Source organism: Gossypium hirsutum, chromosome D10, assembly GCF_007990345.1.
Source record: "Gossypium hirsutum isolate 1008001.06 chromosome D10, Gossypium_hirsutum_v2.1, whole genome shotgun sequence".
In the NCBI taxonomy this organism is placed as follows: domain Eukaryota; kingdom Viridiplantae; phylum Streptophyta; class Magnoliopsida; order Malvales; family Malvaceae; genus Gossypium; species Gossypium hirsutum.
In genome coordinates this window covers 7,524,946-7,536,740 of record NC_053446.1, presented here as the reverse complement: position 1 = coordinate 7,536,740, position 11,795 = coordinate 7,524,946, and the positions used below count along the sequence as shown (strand labels likewise).

Below are 11,795 nucleotides of genomic sequence, written 5' to 3'. Positions count from 1 at the left end.
CTTGTTCTCGTAGTTTTTAATTTTTTAAATATCAATTAAGAGGGAATGTTGGTTTTTCAACATTATTTGTGAAATTAAATTTTACAATTAATGTGGTAGGTAATTATCCATTTTTAATATAGCGTATGGTGATGTTTTATATTTTTTTAATAATCCCACTTGCAGTGGATTACATAATTTTCTTAGTATATGGTAAGAAAATTCAAAGCCAAATACTTTTCCTAACATAAAAGTAAAATTTTAAATTAGTTTTATTCGAATAGCATAATGGGCTGGGTGGCTGAGAAGGGCTCAAAGTGCATCTACGCATGCAATTTTTTGAATCAAGTAGCCGCATGATACAGCCCAACTCATACTGAATGCAGTGAATAATTCGGTTTGGAGCATTCGGTGATACTAGAGAATAAAAAATAATCTTTTATTTTTTATTTATGCAATATGCAGTATTTTTATTTATTTATTACCTATACTTACTAATATTCCAAGTTTTTATTGAGTTGGTGTCACCTTCGGTTGAGTTTCAATTTAGTTGTGAATTTATTAAAAATCTCTATTTTTTTGTATAAAATATAGAAATATATGCAAATAATGAGATTCAAATTCAAAACATAATGACATTTAATATTTACATTAATTTTTATAAATTTATTAGATAATTAATTTCACCCACAAGTGTATCATAAATCTAATTTCTTTCTTAACTATTTTTAAATTATGAGTAAATAAAATGTTTTCAAGACATCTTGTGAAGGAAGTAGAACCCTTAGGTTTGTTTTTTTACTTATTATTTTTATTTTCATGTGGATGATAAATTTTAAAATTTTTAACCTTTTAGAATTTTATCAATTGAAAATTTAATGAGTTAAAAAATTAAGTATAAACTATATTAATAGTTACTTAACTATGAAAAGTTACAAAATGGTCACTCAACTGCTTAATTGTCTTTTTGGTCACCAGTTGGCTAATGGAGGCAGCTTGGTAAAGTGGTAAAATAGTAACTTTAATCCTTAACATTTATAAATTATGTCAATTTAGTCTTGATTGTAAATGAATTTAACTCTCAACATTTACCACATTATGTAATCTTGCTTTTGTGGCATGTATATAGGGATAAAATATATGTTTTTGGATAGTAAATTTTGGGTTGGTAATACTTATATGCAAGTATGAACTTGATGGTGGATTACTAGATGTTATTATATGTGTTTACTTGGATGGATAAATTGGTTTGAAATGTTTAATGTTGGAAGTGTAGATTGATTAAATGCATAGCTTAATGGTAATGTTTGGTATCACGTAGTTATGTTTAATCTATCATAAATTGAGTATGTTTTGATATGGCATGTAGTAATGTTTAATCTATTATAAATTAAGTATGTTTTGATATGGCATGGTTAAAAGAGATAAAGATGCATTGGTTATATGTTGTGTTATAATGAAGATAACTTGATTTGGTATTTTGAGTTTGTTAAGGTATGGTAAATTGGATGATTATGAATGTTTATAAACCAAAGGTTGATTGAATGAATTGGTATAGCTTAGGTTGATATGTTGTTGCTAAATGTGTGGAATGTTGGATTGGAAGTTTGAAAATAGATAAATGAATGGTTAAACATGATCTTGAATTGGTTTTATGCAGAATATAAGTGTGCATTATGCACCATTTGAGGTAAAGGTTGGCTTCTTATGGAATAGGTAACATATGACTTAAAATGTACCAAAACAAAGTCCACATCGAGATGAGAAACTCTCCTAGCCGCAATGTCGGCTGATAGTTTGTGATGTCCCGACATCGAGTGGTTGGACGTCGCAACGTGAAAAATTGTTTGGAGATGTCATGACGTGGAGGAGACGACGACATGACGTTGGCCCTAAATTTTTAAAAATTTACAATTTGGTCCTAATTCATGCTCGGGTCAACAAAAAGCTTTCGTAAGCTTGATTAAGGTCTGAATTTAGTTGTAAATCATATTATGAATGTATTTTAGTTATAAATGTTTGTTTGACTGACATAATTTTTGTATTTTCATTGATAATTTCTTCGGTGACATTCGTAGCATTCCATAACTCAGATTCGGCGATTGAGTCAGGTGAGGGGTGTTACAGGTCTCCTATTAAATTTTGAGTTTAAGGAAAATTTGTTTCTTTAAGAGTCAGGGTCGGGGTAGATTCATCAAGGTTCGGGCGGGGCGAGGTCGGGGTGGGAAAAAATTCGCCCCGCCATGTTGCCATCCTTAAAAAAGAGAATATTGAATAGTTGGGTGATTATTTTGTAACTTCTCATAGTTAGGTGACCATTTTTTAACTTTTCATAGTTGGGTGACCAAAAAAGAAATTTACTAAAAAAATTGAAATTTTTTAATCCAAAAACAATCTTGCCTACTCCAAAAATTGTGTGTATATACCTCTCTCGGCAACAGAAACATCTTGTTTTGGCCTTTTCTTTTAAAAAATATATTAGGCCTGAAAATACCAAGAGTGGGTGAATTGGTATTTTAAAATTCTTTGCAAACTTTTCTAAATAATGAGGAAATGAAAGAAAAGTTTAGACAATTCGATTTATAGTAATTCGACCCCAATTGTTTACCTCCACTACCTTGGTATACCTCAACCAAGGATTTCTCAATTCATTATAAGAATTGCTACCTTAAAAGAAAATGTATAACCTTTACAATCTATATCTTTTACAAATGCTAAGATAGAGCCTTCCCCCTAGTTTTTATGCCTAAACTAAAACCCTCTAGCTTTAATGGCTTAACTAGAAACCATTTACAATTCACTTAAGGTTTTATACTTCAAAAACCTTAAGTAACACTTTACAACAAAGATGAAAGATGTAAACAATGAAAGCCTTTCAAATGTGTGTATTTACAAGTGTTAGCTCTCTTTCAAAAAAAGAAAATGAGAATGATAAATAGATCTAAACAATAAGCACATAAGAGATACGAACCAGAGAGAATGAGAAATAAAGAGTTGGAGATTTTTCTCTTGATTTCTATGCTTGGATGTTCATCTCTTGTGCCTTGAAGTGTTCTTGATATGTATATATAACAAGAGGAAAAAATTGTGATTGTTTATGGCTGTTAGAGACAATTTCTTGTTGTTGGAAGCATTGCAAAAAAAACTTGTATTGATACAACTCAAAAGATGTATGGGTAGAAGTGAACTTGTATAAATATAGAATGTATGGGTATAAGTCTTAGAGGTTCACAATTTTTCTTACTGACTTAGTCGTATCGATACAACTAGGTCAGGGTATCGATCCTACATCCTAACTTGTATAAAATGAGTTTAAAACACTTTAAAACATTTTGAATTGACTCAAAAGTATTTAGATAAATACAAATTTAAAACTAGTTTTTAAGTACTTTTACAAGTCATAAAAATACTTTGAAAATGTTTAACAAAATTTCCAATAATTATTTTCATCAAATGAATTAGAAAATATAAATAAAAGTTTCTCTTAAATGTTGTTATATCAAAAGATTGGGACATCAAATCTAAAAATTTCCCCCTTATTGATATAACAAAAATTTAAGAGAAATTTGCATTTTGAAATACTCCCGTTAAATCATTTAGACATTTTAAAATATAACCCCCCCTTAATAAGTTATTCCCTGAAAGATTTTAGGCACAAACACTTAAATAAGAGCATTGAATTTCAACAAGAGATATGATAAATAAGCATGCAAGAAATTCAATGAAGAATTCCAAGATTTTATAAATGTCATACATTTAAGCAATGTATTAAATAAGCATACATGCATGAACATTAATTGATTTGCATATGCATATAGAAGATAAACATATGTAAAACCTTCAAAATCATCAATTTCCTCCCTATTTGGATGGTAGAAAACCTTCAGAATCATCTCACCATTTTTTTGGATGGGGTGGGCTGGCCATGCCTCTTTGGGATCATTGTTTAGCGTATTTGGAATGACCGGAACTTACTTACCTTTCAAGGCATTTCTTGGAGTAATGATGAGATTCTTAAAATTTCGTTCAATTGGGCAAAACAATACATTTTAATCTCCAAAACTGCACTTCATAAGCCTCACAATTATCTCCACTCTTCACCTTTAGCTAGTAGTTGGGCTTGTTTGAGAACAGATGGTTCGGTTAGGCTTGACGAAGGTTTTGCAGCAACTGGAGGTTACATATGCGATCATAATGGTGGGTGGATCATTGGGTTCTTCCTGTAACACCCCTAACCTGTATCCGTCGCTGGAACAGAGTTACGGAGTATTACCGAAATATACAGATTAAATACGGACATTTCAGATTATTTAACATTCATGCCAGAAATTTATTCATAAAGTCCCTTATATGAGCCCTCGAGATTCAAAACATGCATTAGAATCAAGTCGGGACTAAACCGGGTACTCAGAGAATTTTTTGCAAAATCTTAAAATTTTTCCAAAGTGCAGGAGACACATGCCCGTGTGGCTCACATGGCCAAGGGACACGCCCGTGTCTGAGGTCGTGTGGGAATTCAAAATAGGGTACACGGTCATGTCCCAGCCCATGTCCAAATTAGGGAGGTTATTGACTTGGGTCACACGGCCAAGCCACACGCCTGTGTGCTAGGCCGTGTGTAGGTGCAGAGGTCACACGGCCAAGCCACACGCTCGTGTGCCAGGTCGTGTGAAAAATCCTGAGCATTCTGTTTTAAATTTAAAGATGTAAATGACTCACGGCCAAAACATACACCTATGTGCTAGGCCGTGTGTCATATATGACTGAGACACACACTCGTGTCTCTGCCCGTGTGGACAAAATAATGCCATTTCCAAGCCATATTTTTCACCCAAACATGTCTTCCACGTACATTAACACTTAAACATATTCTCAATCCAATATAAAACATTTGAATCAAACCAAAACCAAGTCGTATGCATAACATTTCATCTTATATAATCAAGTATTCATGCTTAACAATTTGATTACTTACATATATATATATTCATATTTGTACCAACTCAAGCCATGTTACAATTTGCCTATTAGTTAACCATCAATCAAATATACCAAAACACATATCAACCATGATAAGGCCATATACTTATATATATCAAAATTTATCAAACATAAGCCATACCAATGGAACCAAACACTTACTTGCCATCATTTGGTCAAATTTAGCCTATACATGCCATTATACCCAAAAGAAATTTTTGCTATTTATATCGAAACAAGCTGAAGGATAGTGTGATGTAGCTCTGACCAACTTTCAACCTTTACGAGCTTCCGAATACTATAAAATAGGGAAAATAAACAAAGTAAGCTTTAAAGCTTAGTAAGTTCGTATAACGAGAAATTAACTTACCAATCATTTACATTTAAAACAAGCATACAAAATACATCCAAAGCAATTTGGCCAAAAGCCTATACACATATCCTCATCAAACATGTTAGTCATGTATTTCACATGAATTTCAAGAAACATCTATGAGCTCATCAAATATCAAATTTCCATGTTCATAAACTTTCCACATATTGTATTCATACATCAATTCCACATATTTCGAGTATATACTGGTAAATTCATTTCAATTTCATGTTATCTCATTTCAAAACTTTGCTTGTTAAATCATTTAAAATATCGATGGATACACGGGTAGTACACAGGAAGTGTACAAATTGTAATCCGTCAATTCATATTCAGGAGTGCTCATTAGAGCACATAATCGGGAAACCCTCTCTCGAGCCATATAACAGGAAGATTCAAAATTTAGTCCTTAAATCACAATTTCATCAAAATTCACTTTACAAAAGTTTTTTTCTATCAACAACATTTCTTTTTCTTCCATAAAAATTTAAAATTAATGCATATTCATCCATGGAAAAACCCTATTACTTTGATAACTTTACAAATTAATCCCCGAGATAGCTAAATTAAGCTATTACGATCTCAGAAAAATGAAAATCATTAAAAACGAGACTTGAATACTCACCTAATTGAGCCAAATAAGCTTGCTGCCTTCAAGCTCTTCTAACTAGGGTTTCCATGTAAATAATTTGGGAAAGGTAATGAAAAAGATGATATTTTCATTATTTAATTACTTATCATTTTTTATTATTTTTACTTTCCAATTTAGTATTTTTCTTTAATTAATTTTCCATAGATGAATCATCATACTTATCTACTAACCCCTCTTAATGGTCTATTTTCCATATAAGGACCTCCAATTTTGAATTCCATAGCTATTTGATCCCTTTAGCTATTAGAATTCAACTTTTTCATTTTATGCAATTTGGTCCTTTTCTCAATTAATCATGTAATCGGTAAAAAAATTTTAATGAAATTTTTATACAATATTACTATCATACCGTAGACCACAAAATAATATTAAAATAAATTTTCTTTTGAGCTCGAATTTGTGGTCCCGAAACCACTGTTCTAATTTCACTGAAAACGGGCTATTACACTGCTGATATTTGGGTAATTACACAGTGACGGAGGCTGAGCTTTGGGGGATCTTGGATAGATTAAAATTTATTTTGGAAAGAATATTTGATAGGGTCTCGATCCAAACTGACGGTATTGAGGCCGTTAACATTATTCAATATGGCTCTTCCAGAAACTATAATTCTACCCTAATAAGGAGAATACTTCAAGTCCTGAATATGTTTAAGGAATGGAAGATTCAACATTTTCCTAGAGAAGAGAACTCAATTGCAGATAGTTTGGCTACGTCAGTTCGCAACTAGAAGCCTCAGTTTAAGATTGTTTGAGGATCCTCCTTTGTTGATCTAGTTTAATTACTTTGTAATTTTACTTTTTCACCAAAAAAAAAACCTACGCACATGCAAATTTCATGTTTTCTCCCCCTTTTTAGTATATCAAATAGCAATAAAGGCATAGAAAGAAGATACCAATTTTAAAGATTTTTTTTAAATTTGGGGCTCAGGGAGAATAAAGATTGAATGAAAATAGGCATAATATATTCAAGTTAATAGCATTCAATTGCATTCTTAGAAAGAGATAATGAACTTCAAGAAATAATGGTATAGCAAGGAAGCATATTTAAATCCGTTGAAAAGAACACTTATGCAAAAGTCTAATGATAATACGAATAAGTCTAAATTATATATAGGTTTAATTAAAATCATACCTAATGAAAGATAGCAATTAATAATTAAACAAAAATATCAATTGTTAAGAAAAAAATGTGAACAAGGCATGAATCAAGAATCAAAGAATTGCATGTTAATGATAATTCAATAAGTTCCCATGCATTTTTTTTTATTTATTTCTAATGCTCCCCCTTACTAAACGCATATCCTAATGATTTTCTCTTCTTTTCTAGTTACCAATTATTAATGAATTAAATAAGACACAGAAAGTACAATGATATAAAAAAATAGATACCAAAAGCTCATCAAAGCTACAATTGAATGAGAAAAACATATGAGAAATATGACTCATTTCATTCAACAAGTATACTAATAATCACATATTATCATCATGCTTAAATGGAAATTCTATAAAGCATAAGGCATGGCAATGGCATCCAATCAATGATAAAGCAAGGTGAGCAAACGATGGATACCAATGTGAGTGTGATGTGAGGAAGGTGATTATGACATATTAGAACCAATCATATTTTAATTTAAATCAAAAAATATGTTATGGAAAAGTGGTATCTAAAAGATATGGCAATGCATAGCAAGATACCAACTAAATGGATGCTAAGTATTAAGTCCTTAGTTCTAAGTCTTAATCCTTATTAAATCTAATCCTAAGTTCTAAACTTAAATCTAATTCGAAGTTCTAAACTTAAGTTCTAAGTTCTAATCTTAATTTTATGCCTAATCCTAGACTTAAATTTAAAACTCCTCCTAAGTTTAATATAATCCTAAGTCTAGTTCTAAAACTAGTTTTAGAGACTAATTTTAAGACCAATTTTAAGCCTATAAGATCGGCCCACCTTAAAACAAAAACTGGAGTCGCCACCGATCCTTTATTAAGGTGTGATCGGCCCACCTTAAAAATAATTTTGGTCTGCGAAATTTGAGGAAACAGGTTCGGGAATCAGTTACGCACGAGGAAGGATTAGCACCCTCGTAACGCCCAAAATTGGTACCAAATTGATTTTTTAAATGCCTTGGTGTCGAAAATTTGAAAAGATTTTAAAAGGAAACTTTTTATTTCATAAACGGACTAAAATAATAAGACAATTCTTATTTCAAAGAAATAAAACACCACACCCAGTAAGTTAGGGCACAATATTTTTAAATCTTCAAAACACCCGAATATTGCCTTTTGTTTCTAAAAATTCTTATTTCGAGAAGAAAATGTCATGACCAGTAAGTTAGGACCCAACATTCTGAATTCCCGAGAATCAGCTTTTATTAAAAATTTGTGAATTTGTTGCAAAACAAATACTTGGCTTCCTAAATTCATCGAAAAATAATCGCGATCCAGTAAGTTAGGACACAATCTTTCACGAGAATCATGAATGCCAAATATTTTGGAATTTATAAAATAGGATGATTTAAATACTTTGAGAAAATCAAAATAGATATTTTAAAAGGGATGCTAAAAAAGAGTTAGGGCATAACATGAAACAGATATTTTAATTTCAAACATATATGAATAAATATTTATAAATATATACAAGTAGGTATAATATACAAATAAATTTGCAAACAAAAAAGAATGAATGAAATACATCCAATAAAAAACGAATAGAAGTACATGTATTAAAAATAAAAGTATAAAAGTATAAAAGTATGCATATGTATATATATATGAGTGAAATGTATAAAAGTATATATAATATAAAGTATATAAAAAAAGAAAAAAAATAAAATAAGGATATGAGGAAAAACCTATTATATAAAACAAATGCGCATGCATGTATTTTACGAAAAAAAAAATTTGAAAATGAAATTCGCAAAATATATGTTTTATAAAAAAAATATGAAAAGGAAAAAAAATAGAAAATTATAAAAAAATGCGCATGTGAAAACCAATATATGTATAGATATATATACTATATAAACGTGGGTAAATGTATAAGAATAATAATAAAAAAACTAAAAAACTAATGGAGGATTAAATCAAAAATAAAAGAATTTTAAGGGACGAATTTAGAGTAAAATTTTTTAAAAAAAGGGGTCATTTGAACACGCGCGCAACAGTGGAGGACCAAAAGGGGAATTATCCCTACCTTCCCAAAACGCTGCGCAGCAAGGGACTAAATTGAATCGGACATGAAATATGCGGTCCAATTTTAAAATAAGTAAAAAAAAGTTTAATTGGAGTGCGCTGCAAAAGGGAGGAACCAATCGCGAAAATTTTCCATCTGACGTCAGAGCGCGCGGATCTCCCCTTCGGGTTGGGTCACCGCGCGGGTCAGGCCTGGCTAAAACGGCGCCGTTTTGAATATTGTTTAAAACCAAAATTTTGCCCTCCAAAATCAGTTGAAACCGAATAGGGAAAAAATAATGAAAAAAATATATAAAAAAAAATCTCTGGTGCTCTGCTAGGGTTTAAACCCTAGCATCCTCGCGTCGCCGCCGCAACGCGCCTTCGCTTCAAGCCTCAGCCCTCCACCGGACCTCCGATTTGAACGCGGCGAACGTGGGCTTCATCGGCGAAGCTTAGAAGGTAAACCCCTCACCCTTTTTGTATTATTTTTAAAAAAAAACAAAATAAAAAGAATGAAGCATATAAAGAACCGATTCACCTTAAAAAAAACTTTGAACTCTCAGTTTTACTTTTCGATTTCTTTGTCTCTTTCTCTGTTTATCCCCTTTTACAAATTTAAAAGGGCCTTTTATAGGCCGAAAAGAAAATAAATCGAGGGAAAAAAAACAATATTGCTTGCTGTTTTTTTCTCTTTGGACTCCTTGAGTCCGTTTTTCAGGTGTTCGTGGAGAGTTTGGCGCGCGTGGAGGCTCCGAGACGTGCGCATGGAGGCTGAAACCTGCGGCGGTTGGGGGCTGTGGGAGCGGCGCACATGCAAGGCTGCTTAGGGTTTTAGGTTTTCTTTAGTTGCTGGACTAGGGACCATTATTTTTGGCCTGTAATTAGGTTTATTATTTTTTTGGGCCACTGTATTGGGTTGTTAATTGGGCCTGTTTTAAGTGGGTTTGCACTATGTCTTTTTTTGTGTTTGGACCCAGGCCGATTGGGCCCTATTACATATATATTATAAAATTAAGCATTATTTGTAATATTTATTTTTAATAGTGTTTAAATTTATTATTATAGTTTAGAATGTAATAAATTATTATTTTCGTTTGTATTTTATTTTTTTTAATTCATTATACACCAATATTTTGAGTCAATTGCATTTTAGTTTTGTTTTCTTTTATTATTATTCTAATTTCATTTAAGCTTTGATTTAAAATTAGTTGATTATTACTATCAATTTCAAAAATACTTTTCATATTTAATTTTGATTTCAAAAGTTTTTTTAACAAATCAATTTTCATATTCATTGTCTTTAATATTATTTTAATATTTAGCTTAATATTGTTTTTAAACATTTTTTTGTATAAATTTTTATAAATAATATACAAATTCTTTCATATTATTATTTTAATATGCTTTAAATTTATTGAATATTATTTCAAATTTCTATGGTATATTATATGTTCAAATTTGATATTATCATTGATTCATTTGTTCTTGACACATTTTTATTGGTCACTTTATATCTTTGAATGGTGTATTTTAAAATATAACTTAAATCTTATTTTCATAATAATATTTTATGATTCTTTTGCATATATATAATTTATATGAAAATATTTTTAGTATTTATATATATAATATAGCATTAACTTTGAATTAACTTTTTCCCTTTTATATAGTTTTAAACATAAACATTTTGTTACTTAAATTCTATTTATTTTATTGGTTTTATTGGGTGTTTATATAAGTTTGTATGATGTGATTTAAATTAATGTAGGTATTTGCATGACTCTTATTTAATTGTTTTTTTAATTTAAGTTTAGATTGTATTTCATCTTTTTACATTATATGTGTTGCTATTCGATCATGTTCCATTCATAAGAATTGTATTTTATTAAAGCACTACAATCATTCAATTTCGTAATTTTCAAAAAGCTTGGTGTTCATAGGTTCTCGAGAGAATTGTGCCCTAACTCACTTAGCTTCAATTTTTCTCGATGAACTTAGATAATCAAGTGTTCATTTTATTAAAACCATACAATTGCTAAAATAAAGTTCTTAAGATTACAAAATGTTGGATCCTAACTTACTGGATACGACGTTTTGTTGTCTCGATTTTAAATAAAGGCAATATTCGATATTTAGGAATTTTGTGAAATCGAGCCCTAATTTACTGGGTTTTGATTTTCTCATTTGACCCAAATAATCGGATATCCTTCTTAAAATGCATAGGTTTTGAAAATCAAAAGATAGACTTAATTTTGAGGATTTAAAATGTTGCACTCTAACTTACTGAATGCGACAATTTATTTCTTTGAAATAAGTGAGTCTCATCATCCAATTTATTTCATTCAAATTTTTCTTTTCAAGGGACCGTATTTTAAAATCTTTTCAAAAATTCGACACTAAGACATTAAACAATCGATTCGGTACCAATTTTGGGCGCTACGAGGGTGCTAACCCTTCCTCGTGCGTAACTAACACCCGGACCTATTTTCTCAAATCTCGCAGACCTAAAATTTATTTTTAATGGTGAATCGATCACACCACAATAAAAGACCGGTGGCGACTCCTATTTTCATTTTTAAAATCGATTCCCCTTTTCAAAAAAATGGTTTCGACATTACACATGTACAATTTTATC

The 11,795-nt window shown here is 30.7% G+C and overlaps 1 long non-coding RNA gene across 1 annotated transcript; it reads left to right on the top strand.

Moving 5' to 3' along the window:
* The first annotated feature begins 9,021 nt into the window (after nt 1-9,021).
* Nucleotides 9,022-10,259, top strand: LOC107914454 (uncharacterized). Its single transcript, XR_001688872.2, has 2 exons — nt 9,022-9,619; nt 9,879-10,259. It is a non-coding gene; the product is annotated as an uncharacterized lncRNA (long non-coding RNA).
* The last annotated feature ends 1,536 nt before the right edge of the window (nt 10,260-11,795 follow it).